Genomic DNA, 21688 nt, shown 5'->3' on the forward strand with positions numbered 1-21688 from the left:
AGGAGAAAGTCCATTCTGTAAAGGTGTACTGCGGTAGATTAAAAGACTTTTGTAGAAATCTTCTTTACCTTCTTGAGCTTTTTTCATGAGACTCTTTACAGTTTTTACTGAACTTTCCACCAACCGTTTTGAGCGTGGATAGTGGGGAGTTGACGTAGTATGGACAAATTCCCACTCATCAGCAAATTGTCTAAATTCAGCACTGGAAAACTGAGGACCATTGTCAGTGAACACTTCCATAGGAACACCATGCCTTGCAAAGATTGACTTCCTGCAATTGATTACGGCTTTACTAGTAGTTGTATGTAGTGTCTTCACCTCAGGGTAGTTAGAGTAATAATCAGTCACGACAATGTACGTTTTCCCATTACAATCAAACAAATCTGCGCCAACTTTCTGGTACGGTCTCTCTGGCACTGCGTGAGGACTCAGTGGCTCGATTTGTTGTTTCGGTCTATACGTAAGACATAATTCACATGTAGCTGTAGTCTGTGCTATGTCTTGGTTCATTCTTGGCCAATACATAACTTCACGCGCTCTCCGCTTACATTTTTCTTCTCCTAAGTGGCCTTCATGTATCTTGCAAAGCATAGTTTTTCTTAGTCGTGCAGGTATGACAAACCTATTGCCTTTGTAAATAATACCATCGACAACTGTAATGTCACTGCGGTACATCCAATAATCATGGATAGACAGCGGGCACGCATGTTTTTCTGCTGGCCAACCTTTCAGAATGATATCTTTCAACACTTTCATTGTGTCACCTGTCTCAGTTTCTTTCCTAATCTGTTCTTGTCTTGCAAGAGACACTGGTAGAGAAGCTACGATCAAATTAACATAGGCTTCTATCTCTTCATCCATCAGACTTTTGGAACCTTCACTTTTGTCCACAGCACGAGAAAGTGTATCAGCAATGTACATGTACCGTATTTGCCGGGACAGTACAGCAAGTGTACATCATATTTCTGTAGTCTGATAAGCATTCGTTGAATTCTCATGGGACAGTCATGTAATGATTTAGTCATGATAGCTATCAATGGCTTGTGGTCAGTTTCCACTGTAAATGTTTGACCATACACAAACTGATGAAATCGCTCACATGCATATGTGATCGCTAGAAGTTCTTTTTCTATCTGAGCATACCTTGTTTCAGCACTTGTCAGTGCTCTTGATGCATAGATTACTGGTTGCCATGTATCCTCATGTTCTTGTAACAACACTGAGCCTTGGCCAAATTGCGAAGCATCTGCTGAAATTCTTATTCTTTTCGCAGGATCAAAGGATTTTAGCACTGGTTGCTCTGTAATGATCTGTTTCAAGTTTTGCCAACTTTCTTCTTGTTCATGTGACCACATCCACTCGTTATCTTTGTCCAACAACCATCTAAGAGAGGCTGTTCGTTCAGTGAGTTGAGAAATAAACTTTCCTAAGTAATCATTCCTAGGAATCTTCTGACATTGTCTTTGTTGTTAGGACGTTCCATGTTCACTATGGCTGATATTTTCCTTGGGTCTGGTTTTATACCTTGATCAGAGACCATGTCGCCCAGAAAGGTAAGTGTATTCACGCCAAATTCACATTTGTCCTTGTTTAGCTTTAGATTCACTTTCTTGACAAGTTCCATTACTTGTCTCAATCTAGAATCATGTTCTTCCTTTGTAGATCCCCAGACAATAATGTCATCCATCATTGTTTCAACACCTGGAATATGTTCAAAAATCATGAGTATCTTTTTGTGATATACTTCTGGAGCAGACAATATTCCATACGGTAGTCGAAGAAATCTGTATCTACCTTCTGGTGTATTAAATGTACAAAGCTTTGAGCTGGCCTCATCTAGCTTCATTTGCCAGAATCCTGAAGATGCGATTTACTGAACCATTTTGCTCCCGCAAATTGCGACATGATTTCATCTCTGGTTGGTAGTTTGAAATGTTCTCGTTTAATAGCTTTGTTTAAATCTCTGGGGTCTAGACATATTCTGAGTTGTCCATTTTTCTTTTCAACAATTACTAAGGAGCTTACCCATTCAGTAGGCTCATCAACTTTCTGTATCACACCCACGGCTTCCATGCGATTTAACTCTTGTTTCAGTTTTTCTCTCAGCGCAAACGGCACTTTTCTACAGGGGTGTATCACTGAAGAAACTTGCGTGTCTATATTTATTTTATGCTCTCCAGGCAAACAACCTAGACCTTCAAACAAGTCTCTGTATTCTGTAAACATCGATTTGCAGTCATCTTCTACTTGTGATGTCACCATAAAAACTTTCTTTAGCAAGCTTAGTTTCTCACAGGAACTTAATCCTAGAATCGGTTGCACATTTTTATCCACAATCAGTAGAGATGTTTTAAACTGTTGTCCCTTATATTTCAGTGTCACTAAGCATGTACCTTTCACAGGAATTTCCTCCCCAGTGTACCCTGTAACTTTCACTTTGGCTGGATGAATTTTAGGTTTTACTCTAAAAGTCTTATAGTCTTGAAACGATTAAATTCACCTGCACGCCAGTATCAAGCTTAAAGGGAATGACAATCTCGTTCACAGTTAAAGGGACAATCCATTCTTTCTTATCTGCACTGCAAAGTTCAATGCAATCCACAAAGAATACCTCTGTTTGTTTAACAGCATGCACTTTGGTTGTTTCACTTTTCATTTTACAGCATTTTGCAAAGTGATTAAGTCTACCACATTTCATGCAGGTTTTACCATAAGCAGGGCACATTTTAGGATTGTGAGCATTTCCACATCTACTACACATTTCCTTGTTAGACTGTGGCTTAGACTGCTTCATTCTTGAGAATGGAGTTTTGCTTGGCTCTGTTTTCTGCACTACATGTACAGCACCATCAGCTTCCTTGTGTAACTTTTTGGCTTGAAATCTAGTTATTTCTGCAGAACTGCACATTGGGGGTCATTCCGAGTTGTTCGCTCTGTATTTTTTCCTCACAACGGAGCGATTAGTCGCTAATGCGCATGCGCAATGTCCGCAGTGCGACTGCGCCAAGTAAATTTGCTATGCAGTTAGGTATTTTACTCACGGCATTACAAGGTTTTTTCTTCGTTCTGGTGATCGTAATGTGATTGACAGGAAGTGGGTGTTTCTGGGCGGAAACAGGCCGTTTTATGGGAGTGTGTGAAAAAACGCTACAGTTTCTGGGAAAAACGCGGGAGTGGCTGAAGAAACGGAGGAGTGTCTGGGCTAACGCTGGGTGTGTTTGTGATGTCAAACCAGGAACGACAATCACTGAACTGATCGCAGATGCCGAGTAAGTGTGGAGCTACTCAGAAACTGCTAAGAAGTGTCTATTCGCAATTTTGCTAATCTTTCGTTCGCAATTTTGATAAGCTAAGATTCACTCCCAGTAGGCGGCGGCTTAGCGAGTGCAAAGCTGCTAAAAGCAGCTTGCGAGCGAACAACTCGGAATGAGGGCCATAGTCACTGCCTTTTATAGTGTTAGATCTTGCTCTCTCAGCAATCTCTCTCTGAGTCCATTATCAGGTATTCCACAAAAAATACGATCTCTAATCAGTGAATCCTTTAAATGACCAAACTCACAGGTTTTTCTGAGTGATTGCAGCTCTGTAACATACTGATCAAATCCATCTACAGACTTCTGATCACATGTGAAAAACATATCTTTCATATGTCACATTTTTCCTTGGCACAAAGTAATCTTCAAACTTTTGCATTATAGAAGATAGCACCATATTCTGCCCCTCATCAAACTGAAAACTATTATAAATGTCCAGCACATCCTCTCCTATCACATGGAGGAAAATGGATGCCTTAGTTTTGTCAGCCTCTGTATCAGCTCCACAAGCTTTGCTTAAATCATTTCCAGTTTTCAGACAAGTTACCAGACATCAGCATGCTGGTTGGAGGAGCCAGTTTATCCATGGTTACTCACTGTTTGAAGAGAGGAGCACACAGCAGGCTTTGCAGACACCGAGTATCACAGTCTTACAGACTTCTGCAGGATTCTTTCACACTCTGAGAGCACTAGCAGTCCAAGTTAAACTTCTTCTGACACGAAGTTTGGTTCATATGTTTGTAAATCCAGTCATATGGACACAGCGACATGTGAGTTCACTGCTGTGCTGTTTTATTCCATCACCAACTCCAGGCACACTACACACTGGACCACCCACTTCCCAGCATCCCCCTGGTCCTGAAGATTCAGGCTTACACATATTAGTAAGGGAGTGTCTACAAATATTAAGCATTCTAATACACTAACATCACAGTTTTATCCGAGGGTTTCAATGCATGAGTTGATGATAAACTCTCACACCTTGACCAAGACTTAATTCAGATCCCACCTGCATCAATAATGACCGGTCTCAAACCTTCCTTTTTGAGAAAAGGTTGTTGAGAAAGTGGGTGATCCCAACTGGAATCCCCTCTGTCAATAAATAATATTTAAAATTATTTTTGGCCAGGACTAAGGAGACAGCATAGCACTGAAACAGCCCAGGTGTGTGCGCTTAATGATCTTCTGATGCCAAGAGACAGAGGTGAATGACTGTTCCCTGTTCCTCCTTGAATCCTTCTGATTCTCACTGCAGCGTTTGATACCGTGGACCACGGGATTCTAACTGAGGGGCTGAAAAAGTTCTGTGGACTGGATTTCACTGTCCGTAGATGGTTCTAACCCTTTATCAACAGCAGGTCATGGAGAGTATCTTCAGGAATATACTGATCCCCAGTGTCACTGCCTTGTGGTGACCCACAGGGTACGCTTCTATCCCGCAGGGGCAAACGCAGGATTTAGCGAGGGGGGGGGGGGGTTCCGTGGGTGTGTATGTATATGTGCATGTATGTGTAATATATATATATATATATATATAGCACATATTCATACAGTATGTACATACACAATCACACACATATACACAAGCACACATACACACATACTGGACATACACCAGCGCACAAACATAAATACATACATACAAATACACACATAAACACAGACTTCAAACTTACATGATCCAGCAGGGGCTAGGAGCACAAGGGCGGCAGTGTGAGGACAGAGGGAGCTGCTCTGGCTGAGCATGCATAGCCAGCAGCTCCCCAAGGACATTCTGTAAGCAGAGAGCTCCATAGCAGTTGCTACTGCAGCTCAGCGGTTGCGATCTGTCTCAAAATAGAAAACTTGGCTCATCGGGGGAAGCGCGGGGGGGGGGGGGTATTTCCAGGCATCCGGCTCCCCCCCTCATGTGTGCCACTGCCCAGTACTCTTCTGTCTTGCAGTATACATGCTGCCACCACGTACATGAAATAATTAGACGTCATGGCCTGGTCTAGCACTTCTATGCAGATGATATACAACTGTACCTGTCCTTTGCTCCAGGTACTGAGAACATGATACAATCTTATATGGCTGTCTAGCAGAGCCCCGGCAGCGCATGAGTGCCATTTGGCTGCTACTCAGTCCTGGTAAAACAGGTTCTTATGATAGGAGTTCACCGTCAAAACTGAAGCATAGCCAACCAACTGGACTTAAGGCCAGTACACACGGGGAGAGGTGTGCTGAGCAATCTAGCACAGACCGCTCAGCACACATCTCTCCCCCGCTCAGCTCACAGCGTGCGGTGCCGAGCGAGGGGGGACCCGCTCATTTTACCCAGCAGGTGAAATGAGCGATGTGCTAGATTGTGCCTGCATGCAGGCCAGTCTAGCACCGGCGATAGCAAAGCGCGGGGCCGCGCATTGCTATCGCTGTGGGGGGTACACACAGAGAGATCCATGCTTAACTTCAAAGCAATCTAGTCAGATTGCTTAGATTTTAAGCACGGATCTCTCCGTGCATATCCCCCTTTATACTTGGGGACTCAAAGCCGCAAAACACTGAACATGTGCGGAATCTTGGTGTGTCCCTGGATTGTGGCTTGACACTTAAACATCAGATATCAGCTATGATCATCTGATCATATCTGCTTTCATCACAGACAAAACGAGAGATGAACTCAAAGACTGTATGGCCAGAACTCTGCACCTCTGTGAAATGATCAGTTCTGCTGGAAAATTCAAATTTGCATTACATTCGGCTCCAACTTTGCTTTGATCTATATGGGAGTTACTTTTTTAAACTAGATCTTGAAATTATAGTAATCACATCAACCACTAGATGGCAGACTTTAACAGGAAAAGGGAAGCAAGGATTTGCAGATGTGTTAAAGTGACAATTAAAATGCAGAATATCAATCCTAGTGTGACTGCAGTGCTCCGGTTGCGCTGCACTGCTCCTAACACAGATGTAAGAATGCATGTAAGGATTCATCTGGAAATCACAATAAGCCTTTTTTAATGAGACAGTCTATTGGCCACTCTTGACCACATTTCATACCCTCCCCCTCCATCCGAAATATATAAAAGAGATGTGGGTGCATTGCATCATACAGTAGATGGGATAATGATATATATTGCGTCACATCACCACTAGACAGTCAGGGATGCTGGGTTGGACCCATACGCAAAAAAAAACCCTAAAAGGATATACATACAAATAGGGGAGTATTCAATAGCTGTCGGAAGCTACCGTCTAGTTGGAAAGCTCTGTACTAGTAGTATATGCTAGGTATAAGTCAGACGTACATCACATACATTATATACACCTAAGCAGGTTATGAACACTAGAAAAGGTTTTTAACATTGTTATGACTGCAAAAAATGTAATTCACTGTTAAAACACCATCTGTAATGCAGCAGGTATAATCGTCTTCTCTTGATGAACAGAAGTAGAAAAAAGTTCCTGCAAAAACATGTCAACAAACTCATATAATATAATCAGAACCAGTGATGACATCACTGCCAGCATCAGAGGTCCATCAGCCAATCAGAAGTAGATGCCTAGTGCTGGCAACCATCAACATTAGTGTATATTTATACCAGCCCATCAGTGATACAATTACTGACAGGTACATCTCTGTGCAGGTCTGCCTCAGGGGTAATTACCCTGACTGTAACGCAGTTCCAGCTCTCCAGTCACAAGGAGGCACCAATGTTAGACCTACATACACTTGTTTATGGGCATGCGCAGTACGAGTTTGCGTATTTATTGCTTACAGGTGTACGCCCAACCGAATCAGGCCCCCTAGTGTTCAATGAGGTGAGTGCGGGTTGATGACACCATGGAATATGCCCTCCAGCCTTGCAGGCAGGTAAGTGACCATGTGGAAGAGAGCCTGGTCTCCTAGGAGGCAGGAAGGTATTTTCCTAATTTGAGAAGCACCTGGGCAATTGTGCTGTTGACATGGATGCCAGGATTTCTTAACACAAAACAGAAATTCATGGCTGCTGTCAGTATTTACTGTCATTTATTTATTATGGGGGTAATACTGAGTTGATCGCAGCAGCAAATTTGTTAGCAGTTGGGCAAAACCATGTGCAGCGGGGGGGGGGGGGGGGGGGGGGAGATATAACATGTGCAGAGAGAGTTAGATTTGGGTGGGGTGTGTTCAAACTAAAATTTGGATTGCAGTGTAAAAATAAAGCAGCCAGTATTTACCCTGCACAGAAACAAAATAACCCACCCAAATCTAACTCTCTCTGCAAATGTTATATCTGCCCCCCCTGCAGTGCACATGGGGGGTCATTCCGAGTTGATCGCACGTAGCAACTTTTTGCTGCCCGTGCGATCAACTAGACGCCGCCTATGGTGGAGTATATTTTTGCATAGCAAGGCTGCGATCACTTGTGCAGCCCTGCTATGCAAAAAAAGTTTTGTGCAGAACAAGACCAGGGTAAGAGTTACTTATCCTGTACGATCAATCCAGCATTGCAGGTCCCGAAATTGACGTCAGGCAACCGCCCTCCAAACGCCTGGACACGCCTGCGTTCGCCGCACCACTCCCAGAAAATGGCTAGTTGATGCCCCAGAACGCCTTCCTCCTGTCAATCTTCTTGCAGCGACCGCTTTCTTCATTCTTCTTGTCGTTGCCCAGCGACGGTCTCCACGCCTGCGCATTGCGGCCGCCGCTCACGTGCAGAAACAACCCGTTTGCACCGCTGCGAAAAACAGCATCATGCAAACGGGTCGTAATGACCTCCATGGTTTTGCCCAACTGCTAAAAAATTAGCAGCAGCGATCAGGTCTGAATTAGGCTCAATGGAGGTCATTCCGAGTTGATCGCTCGCTAGCAACTTTTTGCAGCGCTGCGATCAGGTTAAAACTTGGCAAAACTGCGCATACGTACACACCGCAATGCGCAGGCATGTCGTATGGTTACAAAGAGGATCGGTGCTGGGTGATGGATTTAACGAAGAATCCATTCGCGCAGCCGATCACAAGGTGACTGACAGAAAGAGGGCGTTTATGGGGGTCAACTGACCATTTTCTGGGAGTGTTTGGGAAAACGCAGGCGTGTCCAAGCGTTTGCAGGGCGGGTGTCTGACATCAACTCTGGGACCAAAAAGACTGGAGTGATCGCAGCATCTGAGTAAGTCCAGAGCTACTCAGAAACTGCACAAACTGTTTTTGTACCGCTCGGCTGCACGTGCGTTCGCACACTTGCAAAGCGAACATACACTCCCCCATAGGCGGCGACGATCTGATCGCAGCGCTGCAAAAAGTTGCTAGCAAGCGATCAACTCGGAATGACCCCAATGTGTCAATGTATTATGCGGTGCATTACATAATTAATCATTCACATCATACTTACCTACTCTCCTGGAAGTTGCGGGAGACTCCCGATTATTCAGGTAGTCCCCTGCACCCCTGGAAGTGTGGGTAAATCTCCTGCATCTCCTGGAAGTGTGGGTACTTCTCAGCACAATATGTTGTTTCTGTCTGAATCAGATCATACACTGTGGCCCTCATTCCGAGTTGTTCGCTCGTTCTTTTTCATCGCATCGCAGTGAAAATCCGCTTAGTACGCATGCGCAAAGTTCGCACTGCGACTGCGCCAAGTAACTTTACTATGAAGAAAGTATTTTTACTCACGGCTTTTTCTTCGCTCCGGCGATCGTAATGTGATTGACAGGAAATGGGTGTTACTGGGCGGAAACACGGCGTTTCAGGGGCGTGTGGCTGAAAACGCTACCGTTTCCGGAAAAAACGCAGGAGTGGCCGGAGAAACGGTGGGAGTGCCTGGGCGAACGCTGGGTGTGTTTGTGACGTCAACCAGGAACGACAAGCACTGAAATGATCGCACAGGCAGAGTAAGTCTGGAGCTACTCTGAAACTGCTAAGTAGTTAGTAATCGCAATATTGCGAATACATCGGTCGCAATTTTAAGAAGCTAAGATTCACTCCCAGTAGGCGGCGGCTTAGCGTGTGTAACTCTGCTAAATTCGCCTTGCGACCGATCAACTCGGAATGAGGGCCTGTATACGCCCAATTGCACGCTCCTGTGGGTCGTACACAATATCTTCTTGTTGGCTGTGAACAATCAGAAGATATTGTGTGCGATGCCATGCTGCCGAATGCAGAATGGCATCCAACATCGCAGCATCGATACCCCTGCATCCTGAAAGTGTATACACACAATGCTCTGACCAGGAAACCATGGCGTTATAAAGCAATGATTTCTTCAGCTAGTGTAAAATGAAGGGAAGTAGAAGCGTTTTGAAAGCATTTTTGGAAGTCAATTCAATTAGAGGGTGCAATGCTAGGGTACGTGTATATTTCCCATGAAATTGCATCAAAAAATTTAGTGTGCAACTCTGTGGGGGGGGGGGGGGGGGGGGGAAATAAAAATCTGTCATGTAGGCTGGATGTGGAATCCCATTCCAGAACGACATTCGCACCTAACTGAGGGGGTCATTCGAGTTGATCGCTCGCTAGCTACTTTTTGCAGCGCTGCGATCAGATAGTCGCCGCCTATAGGAGAGTGTATTTTCGCTTTGCAAGTGTGCGAACGCCTGTGCAGCCGAGCTCTGCAAAAACATTTTGTGCAGTTGCTGAGTAGCTCTGGACTTACTCAGCCCTTGCGATCATTTCAGCCTGTCCGGTCCCAGAATTGACGTCAGACACCCGCCCTGCAAACGCTTGCACACGTCTGCATTTTCCCAAACACTCCCAGAAAACGGTCAATTGACACCTACAAACGCCTTCTTCCTGTCAATCTTCTTGCGATCGGCTGTACGAATCGATTCTTCATTAAACCCATCACTCAGCAACGATCCGCTTTGCACCCGTACAACGCGCCTGCGCTTTGCAGTGCGTATGCATGCACAGTAGTGACCTGATCGCAGCGCTGTGAAAAACTGCAGCGTGCGATTAGGTCGGAATGACCCCCTAAGGGCCTAATTCAGAGTTGATCGCAGCAGCAAATTTGTTAGCAGTTAGGCAAAACCATGTGCAGTGCAGGGAGAGGGGGGGGGGGGGCAGATATAACGTGCAGAGAGAGTTAGATTTGGGTGGGGTGTGTTCGAACTGAAATCTAAATTGCGGTGTAAAAATAAAGCAGCCAATATTTACCCTGCACAGAAACAATATAACCCACCCTGATCTACCTCTCTCTGCACATGTTACATCTGCCCCCCCCCCCCGCAGTGCGTATGGTTTTGCAGAACTGCTAACAAATTTGCTGCTACGATCAACTCTGAATTACCCCCTGAATCAACCCATTGAAGCTTTAGCTACACTCCTCCTAATATTCCCAAAAAATAACTGAAGCCAATCATTTTTTTTTTCTAGAACACGCCAGGTAAAGGTGCACAAAGTGAGGACTCCCTCCTTCCTCTCTCATGAATGCAGTGTCAGAAAAGGATGTCGCCAACAGTGAATGGGAACCACAATCTGTTGCTCTGTCGCACTAAAGCAACTGGTCTGTCCAAGTACAACACTTGACCACAGAAATCGGAATTGCTTTTCGCGTTTCAGGCAGCAAAGGTCCCTATTTCCTAATCACTTTCATGTTACAACGACTGAGGTTTCCTGCCCGGAAATTTGAAGCTTTCTAAAGCACATGCCTGAGTATTGGGGTGAAATTACACGTAGTAACTGAAGGCACAATCTGCACATATAGCAGAAAGAGAGGTTTGCTGCAAGATTTTAGTGAAAATGAGCCATGCAATGGTCAGTGGTGCTGCAAGTTAATGCCATCAATTTTTATGATCCCCATTAAAATGTTAACGGCCCACATACAGGGGAGATGGCTGCCTTACATTGCGCGGTGGAAGTAATGCACGCTGCAATCATTTAGCTGATTGAAGCAGCTCATTGCCACCATACTGACAGCGATGATTGATGCCTAAGTTTTATGTCACACACTCAAGGTTAACAAGATCTCAGAAGCATCAACCAAACCCTTTTCATCCAGGAGATCTGTGTCTGCTCCAGAACCTGACGCTGATATAAGAGAGCTTGTTTGATATCAATGTAATAATCAATTAGCCTAGATCAGGTCCGTAGGATTTTCGGTGCAAAGTCCTAGAGCAACAATCGGGGCGAATCAGGCGATCAGGTGTGAACTGCGCATGCGTATGCACCATAATGCGTAGGCGCGATGTGACGCAGCGACGGGGAGCAATGGGCAGCAACGGGATGGTGCAAAAAAAGCGATTGCACAGGCGAACGCAAGGTGACTGACAGAAAGAGGGCGTTTGTGGGTGGCAACTGACCGTTTTAGAGGAGTGTCCGGAAAAACGCAGGAGGGACTAGGCGTTTGGAAGAAGGGTTTTTGACGTCAGCTCCGGCCCCGAAGTGGAAGAGTGGCTGTCCTGCACAAACGATCGCACCCCTGCTCAGCGATTTCCCCCTCCCCCTGTAGGCGACGACTGCCTGATCTCAGGGATGCAAAAAACGCACCCTAGCGATCAGGTCAGAATTAGCCCTAATATCTCATATAAAATTAACTTGATGTCTATTATTCAGAGTTGCACTGAAATGTATTTGGAGACGCGATTTCGCTCACTCTGCAATTGTGAAAATATGCTAATGACTCAGATGCTGTCTTGTGCTTAGAGATCATCAACCACTGAACGTCAGAGTAAGTCTATGCTGTCTCAGACAGAGCTCTGATGGGTGGATAACTCCAGCCATCCACCAATCAGCATGCTGGCAGCCATTCACTGGCTGTAGGCTAGGAGGTAGGTAGAGAATGCTGTGTCGCTACTCTGATTGTGTAACCACCACCCTCCTTTGCTTGAAGGCCTCCCTAGTATTGTGGAGCCCTGGGCCGCTGCCTGGTGTGTCTGTACATTAAGTAGCCTAGTTCAACATAATAAGAACTTAGAGCTTAGCATCAGTGTTACTATAATGTTGGGGGTTGGGTGAAACTCCACTGATAGAGAGGTAAGTTACACAGGACTTCTGTTACTATCTACCTTCCATACCACACCCTGTGAGAAGTGTCTGGCTTATGCTGATTTTTTTTGGGTGCCACGCCCTGCACCTAGATATAGCGCTAGGGACCCCCAATATATATACAGAGAGGCCTTGACGCTGCTTGGGGGCTTACACATACATTTGCGCAGATATATGTAACCGAGATCTCTGAATTCTAAGATATTGTATGGGATTTAAATCTGGTTACTGCTATCATTCAGGGTGCTGGGGGAAACAAAATGTGTTTTTTTTCTTGCTTAGAAAACATGTGCTACAAAGTAAAATGACCCCTTAGAGATCAATTATGATGGTGAAACTCATAGAAATGTTGCCTACTCTCCCGGATCCTACGGGAGACACCCAGATTTTTAGGCAGTACCCCGCACCCCCAGAAGAGTGGGCACCCCTCCTGCAATCTGCCCACTTCCTAGTGAAGTGGGCAGAATGGAGAGATAAATGGAGAGAAAATGCGGTCCTGGTGGAGGGGCCTAATGACGCAGTTCTATGCTAATCACATCATTTTAGCCCTGCCCCCTATGCAAATGTGCTCCAATCATGTAATGGGGGAGGGGGTGGGGCTATGATTAGCTCAGCCACGTCCCCGTCACCCACCACCTGCTTCTCCTCTCCAAGCATCTCCTGGAGAGGAAAACTTATATGTAGGCAGGTATGGAATTAGGTGAATATTTCACTGAATACTTTTGAAATTCCACGTATCTTTAGTCTCACCTTATCCTGGCTGCTGTAATGATCCTAATTACTTTGGAAATACTTTGGAAAATTAGTGTTCCAACTTAGTAAGGATCATACTGTATACAATTATGCAAGTGGTTTTTTTGTGTGTGTTTTATACTTTTGTGTAAAAAATAAGAATTTACTTACCGATAATTCTATTTCTCGGAGTCCGTAGTGGATGCTGGGGTTCCTGAAAGGACCATGGGGAATAGCGGCTCCGCAGGAGACAGGGCACAAAAGTAAAGCTTTCCGATCAGGTGGTGTGCACTGGCTCCTCCCCCTATGACCCTCCTCCAAGCCAGTTAGGTACTGTGCCCGGACGAGCGTACACAATAAGGGAGGAATTTTGAATCCCGGGTAAGACTCATACCAGCCACACCAATCACACCGTACAACTTGTGATCAAACCCAGTTAACAGTATGATAACAGAGGAGCCTCTGAAAGATGGCTTCCTAAACAATAACCCGAATTAGTTAACAATAACTATGTACAATTATTGCAGATAATCCGCACTTGGGATGGGCGCCCAGCATCCACTACGGACTCCGAGAAATAGAATTATCGGTAAGTAAATTCTTATTTTCTCTATCGTCCTAGTGGATGCTGGGGTTCCTGAAAGGACCATGGGGATTATACCAAAGCTCCCAAACGGGCGGGAGAGTGCGGATGACTCTGCAGCACCGAATGAGAGAACTCCAGGTCCTCCTTAGCCAGAGTATCAAATTTGTAAAATTTTACAAACGTGTTCTCCCCTGACCACGTAGCTGCTCGGCAAAGTTGTAATGCCGAGACCCCTCGGGCAGCCGCCCAAGATGAGCCCACCTTCCTTGTGGAGTGGGCCTTTACAGATTTAGGCTGTGGCAGGCCTGCCACAGAATGTGCAAGTTGGATTGTGCTACAGATCCAACGAGCAATCGTCTGCTTAGACGCAGGAGCACCCATCTTGTTGGGTGCATACAATATAAACAACGAGTCAGATTTTCTGACTCCAGCTGTCCTTGCAATATATATTTTTAATGCTCTGACAACGTCCAGTAACTTGGATTCCTCCAAGTCACTTGTAGCCGCAGGCACTACAATAGGCTGGTTCAGATGAAATGCTGACACCACCTTAGGGAGAAAATGCGGACGAGTCCGCAGTTCTGCCCTGTCCGAATGGAAAATCAGATATGGGCTTTTGTAAGATAAAGCTGCCAGTTCTGACACTCTCCTGGCCGAAGCCAGGGCTAGTAACATGGTCACTTTCCATGTGAGATATTTTAAATCCACCTTTTTTAGTGGTTCAAACCAATGAGATTTTAGAAATTCCAAAACCACATTGAGATCCCACGGTGCCACTGGAGGCACCACAGGAGGCTGTATATGCAGCACTCCCTTAACAAAAGTCTGGACTTCAGGAACTGAAGCCAATTCTTTTTGAAAGAAAATCGACAGGGCCGAAATTTGAACCTTAATAGATCCCAATTTGAGACCCATAGACAATCCTGATTGCAGGAAATGTAGGAATCGACCCAGTTGAAATTCCTCCGTCGGAGCACTCCGATCCTCGCACCACGCAACATATCTTCGCCAAATGCGGTGATAGTGTTGCACGGTTACTTCCTTCCTTGCTTTAATCAAAGTAGGAATGACTTCTTCCGGCATGCCTTTTTCCTTTAGGATCCGGCGTTCAACCGCCATGCCGTCAAACGCAGCCGCGGTAAGTCTTGAAACAGACAGGGACCCTGCTGAAGCAAGTCCCTCCTTAGAGGTAGAGGCCACGGATCTTCCGTGATCATCTCTTGAAGTTCCGGGTACCAAGTCCTTCTTGGCCAATCCGGAACCACTAGTATCGTTCTTACGCCTCTTTGCCGTATAATTCTCAATACTTTTGGTATGAGAGGCAGAGGAGGAAACACATACACCGACTGGTACACCCAAGGCGTTACCAGCGCGTCCACAGCTATTGCCTGCGGATCTCTTGACCTGGCGCAATACCTGTCCAGTTTTTTGTTGAGGCGAGACGCCATCATGTCCACCATTGGTCTTTCCCAACGGGTTACCAGCATGTGGAAGACTTCCGGATGAAGTCCCCACTCTCCCGGGTGAAGGTCGTGTCTGCTGAGGAAGTCTGCTTCCCAGTTGTCCACTCCCGGGATGAACACTGCTGACAGTGCTATCACATGATTCTCTGCCCAGCGAAGAATCCTTGCAGCTTCTGCCATTGCACTCCTGCTTCTTGTGCCGCCCTGTCTGTTTACATGGGCGACTGCCGTGATGTTGTCCGACTGGATCAACACCGGTTTTCCTTGAAGCAGAGGTTCTGCCTGGCTTAGAGCATTGTAGATTGCTCTTAGTTCCAGAATGTTTATGTGAAGAGACGTTTCCAGGCTCGTCCACACTCCCTGGAAGTTTCTTCCTTGTGTGACTGCTCCCCAGCCTCTCAGGCTGGCGTCCGTGGTCACCAGGATCCAATCCTGTATGCCGAATCTGCGGCCCTCCAATAGATGAGCACTCTGCAACCACCACAGAAGAGATACCCTTGTCCTTGGAGACAGGGTTATCCGCTGGTGCATCTGAAGATGCGACCCTGACCATTTGTCCAACAGATCCCTCTGGAAAATTCGTGCATGGAATCTGCCGAATGGAATTGCTTCGTAAGAAGCCACCATTTTTCCCAGGACTCTTGTGCATTGATGTACAGACACCTTTCCTGGTTTTAGGAGGTTCCTGACAAGCTCGGATAACTCCTTGGCTTTTTCCTCCGGGAGAAAAACCTTTTTCTGAACCGTGTCCAGAATCATCCCTAGGAACAGCAGACGAGTTGTCGGCATTAACTGGGATTTTGGAATATTCAGAATCCAGCCGTGCTGTTTTAGCACTTCTTGAGACAGTGCTAATCCCCTCTCTAGCTGTTCTCTGGACCTTGCCCTTATTAGGAGATCGTCCAAGTATGGGATAATTAATACGCCTTTTCTTCGAAGAAGAATCATCATCTCGGCCATTACCTTTGTAAAGACCCGAGGTGCCGTGGACAATCCGAACGGCAGCGTCTGAAACTGATAGTGACAGTTTTGTACAACGAACCTGAGGTACCCCTGGTGTGAGGGGTAAATTGGAACGTGGAGGTACGCATCCTTGATGTCCAAGGACACCATAAAGTCCCCTTCTTCCAGGTTCGCTATCACTGCTCTGAGTGACTCCATTTTGAACTTGAACTTCTTTATGTACAGGTTCAAGGACTTCAGATTTAGAATAGGTCTTACCGAGCCGTCCGGCTTCGGTACCACAAATAGAGTGGAATAATACCCCTTTCCCTGTTGTAGAAGAGGTACCTTGACTATCACCTGCTGAGAGTACAGCTTGTGAATGGCTTCCAAAACCGTCTCCCTTTCGGAGGGGGACGTTGGTAAAGCAGACTTCAGGAAACGGCGAGGCGGATCTGTCTCTAGTTCCAACCTGTACCCCTGAGATATTATCTGCAGGATCCAGGGATCTACCTGCGAGTGAGCCCACTGCGCGCTGAAATTCTTGAGACGACCGCCCACCGCCCCCGAGTCCGCTTGAGAAGCCCCAGCGTCATGCTGAGGCTTTTGTAGAAGCGGGGGAGGGCTTCTGTTCCTGGGAAGGAGCTGCCTGTTGGTGTCTCTTCCCCCTTCCTCTGCCTCGTGGCAGATATGAATATCCCTTTGCTCTCTTGTTTTTAAAGGAACGAAAGGGCTGCGGTTGAAAAGTCGGTGTCTTTTTCTGTTGGGGAGTAGCTTGAGGTAAAAAGGTGGATTTCCCGGCTGTAGCCGTGGCCACCAAATCTGATAGACCGACTCCAAATAACTCCTCCCCTTTATACGGCAAAACTTCCATATGCCGTTTTGAGTCCGCATCGCCTGACCACTGTCGCGTCCATAAACTTCTTCTGGCCGAAATGGACATAGCACTTACCCGTGATGCCAGTGTGCAGATATCCCTCTGTGCATCACGCATATAAAGAAATGCATCCTTTATTTGCTCTAAAGACAGTAAAACATTGTCCCTATCCAGGGTATCAATATTTTCAATCAGGGACTCTGACCAAGCTACTCCAGCACTGCACATCCAGGCTGTCGCTATAGCTGGTCGTAGTATAACACCTGTATGTGTGTATATACTTTTTTGGATATTTTCCATCCTCCTATCTGCTGGATCTTTAAGTGCGGCCGTCTCAGGAGAGGGTAACGCCACTTGTTTAGATAAGCGTGTGAGCGCCTTATCCACCCTAGGAGGTGTTTCCCAGCGCGCCCTAACCTCTGACGGGAAAGGGTATAAAGCTAATAACTTCTTTGAAATTAGCATCTTTTTATCGGGGGCAACCCACGCTTCATCACATACATCATTTAGTTCTTCTGATTCAGGAAAAACTATAGGTAGTTTTTTCACACCCCACATAATACCCTGTTTAGTGGTACCTGTAGTATCAGCTAAATGTAATGCCTCCTCCATTGCCAAAATCATATAACGTGTGGCCCTACTGGAAAATACGGTTGATTCGTCACCGTCGCCACTGGAATCAGTGCCTGTGTCTGGGTCTGTGTCGACCGACTGAGGCAAAGGGCGTTTTACAGCCCCTGACGGTGTTTGAGGCGCCTGGACAGGCACTAACTGATTGTCCGGCCGTCTCATGTCGTCAAACGACTGCTTTAGCGTGTTGACACTATCCCGTAATTCCATAAATAAAGGCATCCATTCTGGTGTCGACCCCCTAGGAGGTGACATCCCCATATTTGGCAATTGCTCCGCCTCCACACCAATATCGTCCTCATACATGTCGACACACACGTACCGACACACAGCAGACACACAGGGAATGCTCTTAACGAAGACAGGACCCCACTAGCCCTTTGGGGAGACAGAGGGAGAGTTTGCCAGCACACACCAAAAGCGCTATATATGACAGGGATAGCCTTATAATAAGTGCTCCCTGTATAGCTGCTTTTATAATATAATTTTTGCCACTATTTTGCCCCCCCTCTCTTGTTTTACCCTGTTTCTGTAGTGCAGTGCAGGGGAGAGACCTGGGAGCCGTCCTGACCAGCGGAGCTGTGTAAGGAAAATGGCGCTGTGTGCTGAGGAGATAGGCCCCGCCCCTTTTCCGGCGGGCTCGTCTCCCGCTCTTTAGTGTATTCTGGCAGGGGTTAAATATCTCCATATAGCCCCCGGAGGCTATATGTGAGGTATTTTTTAGCCAAATAGGTTTTCATTTGCCTCCCAGGGCGCTCCCCTCCCAGCGCCCTGCACCCTCAGTGACTGCCGTGTGAAGTGTGCTGAGAGGAAAATGGCGCACAGCTGCAGTGCTGTGCGCTACCTTTAGAAGACTGAGGAGTCTTCTGCCGCCGATTCTGGACCTCTTCATGTTTCAGCATCTGCAAGGGGGCCGGCGGCGAGGCTCCGGTGACCATCCAGGCTGTACCTGTGATCGTCCCTCTGGAGCTGATGTCCAGTAGCCAAGAAGCCAATCCATCCTGCACGCAGGTGAGTTCACTTCTTCTCCCCTAAGTCCCTCGTTGCAGTGATCCTGTTGCCAGCAGGACTCACTGTAAAATAAAAAACCTAAGCTAAACTTTCTCTAAGCAGCTCTTTAGGAGAGCCACCTAGATTGCACCCTTCTCGGCCGGGCACAAAAATCTAACTGGCTTGGAGGAGGGTCATAGGGGGAGGAGCCAGTGCACACCACCTGATCGGAAAGCTTTACTTTTGTGCCCTGTCTCCTGCGGAGCCGCTATTCCCCATGGTCCTTTCAGGAACCCCAGCATCCACTAGGACGATAGAGAAATAATTATATTTTTCAGGTAAGCACCTTTGTGGGTAAAGATGGCAGCATCTGCCCAGATACATGTGGTTGTACCATCTGGCTAGGGGAGCTGGATGCATAGGCACACGCAGGGTGGGGTTTCCAGTTGCCCAGAAATCCCCCTTACCCACAAGCTGACCAGCGGCCCTACATGCAGTATAAAGGGCGGAATGGAGCTTCTGCGCATGCCCAGTGGCAGAAGATTGTCCTACCAAGTCTACTGTGTGTGTCTGTGAATCTGAGTGCTCAATCATCGTACCACACAGAGAATCTGGATTTACAGTGATCATTGGGCCTGAAAATGTCTGACGTACAATATTACATACCCTGCACAGTGTTTGGGGCAGCCTATAGCTTATTACATGCTAATTATACACCCTTCATGGGCTAGTGCCAATTGCTGTAAAATCAAACATTTAGAAACCCCCGTCCAGGCATCCTGCATTTGCCCCTGGGATGGAACCGGACTGTTCTGTGCTAAGCTCCAATTCTCCAGCTAGTAATCCCAAACCCCTCCCTATACGTAACATTTAATGCCTTTTGCCGCACCTAGTTTTACTTTTGCAGGGCCCATGTAATAAAAACTTTGAAACACACAAAGTGTCACGTAATTATTATTATTTATTTTTATTGATTATATTTATTGCGCTACGAGGGTTCCACAACGCCTAACAAAATACATAAACAGATGACCAAAACAAGAAAACAGCGACTTACAGCACAAGACAATGTAGAACAAGTACATGAAATATAATAATTTCTGTATCAGGGGACAGGACACTGAGATAAGCATCAGGGTGGCAGAAACTGGGGGTTAGATGCTGTTGTAGGGAGTATGGAGTAGAAAAAGAGAGAAAAGCACATGAGGGGAGAGGGCCCTGCTTGACAGAGCTTACAATCTGAAGGGGAGGGGCCGACAGACAAGGGTGACCAGGGGTGCTTTAAGTGAGGAGGAGGCCTGTGAGGTGTCTCCTACATTCAGGCCCCCTTCTCTCTGCTGTCAGTGCTGGAGAGTCTGAGCAGTGGAGGGCTCAGACTCACCGGGAAAATGGTGCAGCGGCCATTTTCCCAGTGATTTCTCTACTGTGCATGTGCAGAACACTGTGAAAATTGCCACTGCACCATTTTCACAGTGGTTCCAGAGTGCTGCTGACATCGGCGCGGGACTCCGGAGGGGTAAGTATTTAACTCAGGGGCCCGTGTGCACCGCACACACTGCACCCATTATAGATACACCAGTGAGGGTGACACAGAAGGGGCAAAAGTGAGCATGTGGCAGAGATAAAGAAGACAGTCCCGATGCCCTCTTACGCTGGGTATATGATATTGTATATTGGGGGTAATTCCAAGTTGATCGCAGCAGGAAATTTTTTAGCAGTTGGGCAAAACCATGTGCACTGCAGGGGGAGGGGGGGGGGGCAGATATAACATTTGCAGAAAGAGTTAGATTTGGGAGGGTTATTTTGTTTCTGTGCAGGGCAAATACTGGCTGCTTTATTTTTACACTGCAAATTAGATTGCAGATTGAACACACCACACCCAAATCTATCTCTCTCTGCACATGTTATATCTGCCCCCCCTGCAGTGCACATGGTTTTGCCCAACTGCTAAAAAATTTCCTGCTGCGATCAATTTGGAATTACCCCCATTATCCGATCTTGCAATCTGAAATGGGTCGCAACCACCCTTGCAGTTACATTACGATTTATTGCATATTTACTCTCATTATGGGGGAAATGTTTAAAAGCTTGGAGAGAGATAAAGTACTATCCAATCAGCTTCTGACATTTTAAAGGCTGTGTTTGAAAAATGCCAGAAGGTTAGCACTGTATCTCTCTTCACTATATATCTCTCCAATCTTTGATAAATCTCACCTTAAGTGTGGCTGCACTTTGATGTGATGGTGCCCATACACTTATGAGATTATCGGTACTAGCCTTCGATTTCAACAACATCTGTGAGAGAAATCGAAAGATTGTATGCACATTGTAGTACCTTTCGACGCGATGCGCGGGCACGCCGGTCGAATATCGCGTCTCACGATATTATGTACTGCACATAATATTTATCGAATTGCAGTGTGATCGCATGTGTTTCTAGAAACACATGCTATGTATCGCACTGCGATGGGCACCCGCCAGGAGCGGATGGAGGCTGCTCCCACTCGGCGGTGACGTACCCATCACGTGATTACCATGCGATCTATCGCATGATCGCATGGTAATCTTTTTGTCAGTTCAGGTGCGATTTCATAGCACCTGAAATGCCGGTGCGATACCCCGCGATGTCGCGTTGTGGGGCACCGCACATGTGTATGGGCACCATGACATTGTAACTGTGCATTTTCCAGAGAATCCGCAAACACGCAAATGCTGACGCGTCCCACATTTAGATTGGGCGTGCACCTTAAAATGTTCTACGTGGACAATTAGACACATCTGCATAAAAACACCAGAACGTTGCAGCATTTTGTTGCTGGTGTGAGTGATCCTTAGTGACCTAGGGCCCGATTCAGACCTGATCGCTGTTGTGCAAATTCGCACACCGGCTGATTATCGAATGTACCGCAATGCGCAGGCGCAACGCCAAACAGTGACAGGATGATGCGAAGATTTCAATCTCAAGGCGTTCTCAAGGTGATTGAGAGGAAGCGGACATTTGTGGGTGGTACCTGCCCATTTTCATGAAGTGTCAGGAAAAACGCGGGCGTTCCCAAGTATTTTCAGGGCGGGTGTGTGACTTCAGCTCTGGCCCCCGATCAGCCTGTTTGTATCTTGTATCGCACTGTAGGAGTAAGTATTGGGCTACGCACAGACTGGAAAAATCATTCGATGGTGAGTTGCAAAAGGATTTGCAGCTGTCCACTGTCTG

The 21688-nt window shown here is 46.5% G+C and overlaps 1 protein-coding gene across 4 annotated transcripts in view; it reads right to left on the minus strand.

Annotated features, from left to right (window-relative positions):
• The window catches only part of KIAA1549L (KIAA1549 like), a 477170-nt gene that overhangs the window by 38240 nt on the left and 417242 nt on the right, over positions 1-21688 (minus strand). The window lies entirely within an intron of this gene.

This window comes from Pseudophryne corroboree, chromosome 11 (assembly GCF_028390025.1).
Source record: "Pseudophryne corroboree isolate aPseCor3 chromosome 11, aPseCor3.hap2, whole genome shotgun sequence".
Lineage (NCBI taxonomy): Eukaryota > Metazoa > Chordata > Amphibia > Anura > Myobatrachidae > Pseudophryne > Pseudophryne corroboree.